Raw genomic sequence first — 2,417 nt, 5'->3', positions numbered from 1 at the left:
ACCCTAACCCTAACCCTAACCCTAACCCTAACCCTAACCCTAACCCTAACCCTAACCCTAACCCTAACCCTAACCCTAACCCTAACCCTAACCCTAACCCTAACCCTAACCCTAACCCTAACCCTAACCCTAACCCTAACCCTAACCCTAACCCTAACCCTAACCCTAACCCTAACCCTAACCCTAACCCTAACCCTAACCCTAACCCTAACCCTAACCCTAACCCTAACCCTAACCCTAACCCTAACCCTAACCCTAACCCTAACCCTAACCCTAACCCTAACCCTAACCCTAACCCTAACCCTAACCCTAACCCTAACCCTAACCCTAACCCTAACCCTAACCCTAACCCTAACCCTAACCCTAACCCTAACCCTAACCCTAACCCTAACCCTAACCCTAACCCTAACCCTAACCCTAACCCTAACCCTAACCCTAACCCTAACCCTAACCCTAACCCTAACCCTAACCCTAACCCTAACCCTAACCCTAACCCTAACCCTAACCCTAACCCTAACCCTAACCCTAACCCTAACCCTAACCCTAACCCTAACCCTAACCCTAACCCTAACCCTAACCCTAACCCTAACCCTAACCCTAACCCTAACCCTAACCCTAACCCTAACCCTAACCCTAACCCTAACCCTAACCCTAACCCTAACCCTAACCCTAACCCTAACCCTAACCCTAACCCTAACCCTAACCCTAACCCTAACCCTAACCCTAACCCTAACCCTAACCCTAACCCTAACCCTAACCCTAACCCTAACCCTAACCCTAACCCTAACCCTAACCCTAACCCTAACCCTAACCCTAACCCTAACCCTAACCCCCCCTTCCCACCCCCTCCACCACATCCTCAGAGACACTTTAGCTTGTGTTCCATTTGATCATGGTTTTTCTTCCACTCCCTCAAGCCTTTCATATACTTTCAATATATAGAGATTTTATCACATAGGGACCGGAGGACTTGGGAAATTACAATATCCCACTGCAATTATTTCTAAAACAGCCCTGACCTTCATTATTTTGAATCTCATTTGAATATCTGGCTTGTGATTGGCTGTCCTTCAACTTCCACTATCTTTGGAACTAAAGGTCTCATTTGCACGTGCCTGATGTCAGGGCATTCACAATTTTCACTACTAAAACCATTTTCGGTGAAGTCCCTGTGGCTCTATAGTGCCACCACATGGACAAATGAAAACCACGGAAAGACTGCAGGAAAGGTCATACAATACTTCCAGAAGCTGGTATTTCTTACATATGCCTGGTTTCAATCCCCCAGGGTTCTACAGCATTCTCCTATCAGAGCAATGACAGATGGACAAATGTTTGAAGAACTGAACATTACTAATTTCATCAATTATATACTGGAAATCATATCTATGTACTGAAATCAGGTAAAATTATATTTATACCCAATAAAAGGTTAAAACAACATTGCAGTGCATGTCATCCATGTAACCTTTCGGTTTTAATCCTGAAATGCTACACCTGTTGTGAAATTCCTTTAAAACATTTTATATGATTATAGGTCTGTATTTTTAATACATGGTCAGCCATTTCCTGAAATATATTCATGATTTGCTGCACATACGGTTGGCTATTGTGAGTGTGTCAACTATGCCATTGGATACATTCCTGAGAATTTCATATACTTTATGCTATGATTTTATTTTTAGGCTTTCCATTTCAAAAATGGTCTTCTTAAAATATCCTTTTATTTCATTATTGGAATCCTAAAAAATTATCTATTTTTCAGAAAAAAAAGTCCCTGTCATAGGCATGATTCATTCGCATGGGTAATTGTCAAAATCCCTAGCCCTTATGTGAATACATAACTGATACCAAAACTGAAACAGATATTCCGTGACAATGTGTCGCCTGTGTGTCATTTGGCTTGCTGCACTGCAAAACTATATTAAGTTATTTAAAATACATTATTTAATGCAAGCATTGTCTAATTCCTAAACAAATATAGCATTTATTTAAAATGACAAAATATTTTTTTCTAATGACAATTCATTGTATTTACGTTCATAAACTTAGATATACTCAACATTTTTATGTTTCTGCTCATACTTTTCTGCTGACAGTTCTACCTGTTCTCTTTCTTGCCATTTCTACCTGACAACCCTAACTGAAATGCATGCTGGGTAATCAACCAAAGTAGAACCCATGAGGCAAATACTCAGGGCCAATGCTAAGCTGAATACTGTGTGTACCATACCAAGCAAGTGTTCTTGTTTGGTACTCAACTTGTTGGAAACATTCTTAGGGGTTATCCATGCCCCTGTTTATGGACAGTGATTTAACTGAACTGGTAAGTAGCAAGGATTAATGTATTCTTGGGGCATGGCCTCCTCCTTAATTGTGATGGACTGTTTGCTTTGCTTCATGTTTTGAGTTGTCAT

The sequence above is a fragment of the Esox lucius genome, chromosome 20, assembly GCF_011004845.1.
Source record: "Esox lucius isolate fEsoLuc1 chromosome 20, fEsoLuc1.pri, whole genome shotgun sequence".
NCBI classification, from domain to species: domain Eukaryota; kingdom Metazoa; phylum Chordata; class Actinopteri; order Esociformes; family Esocidae; genus Esox; species Esox lucius.
Note: the sequence above shows the minus strand (reverse complement) of the source record.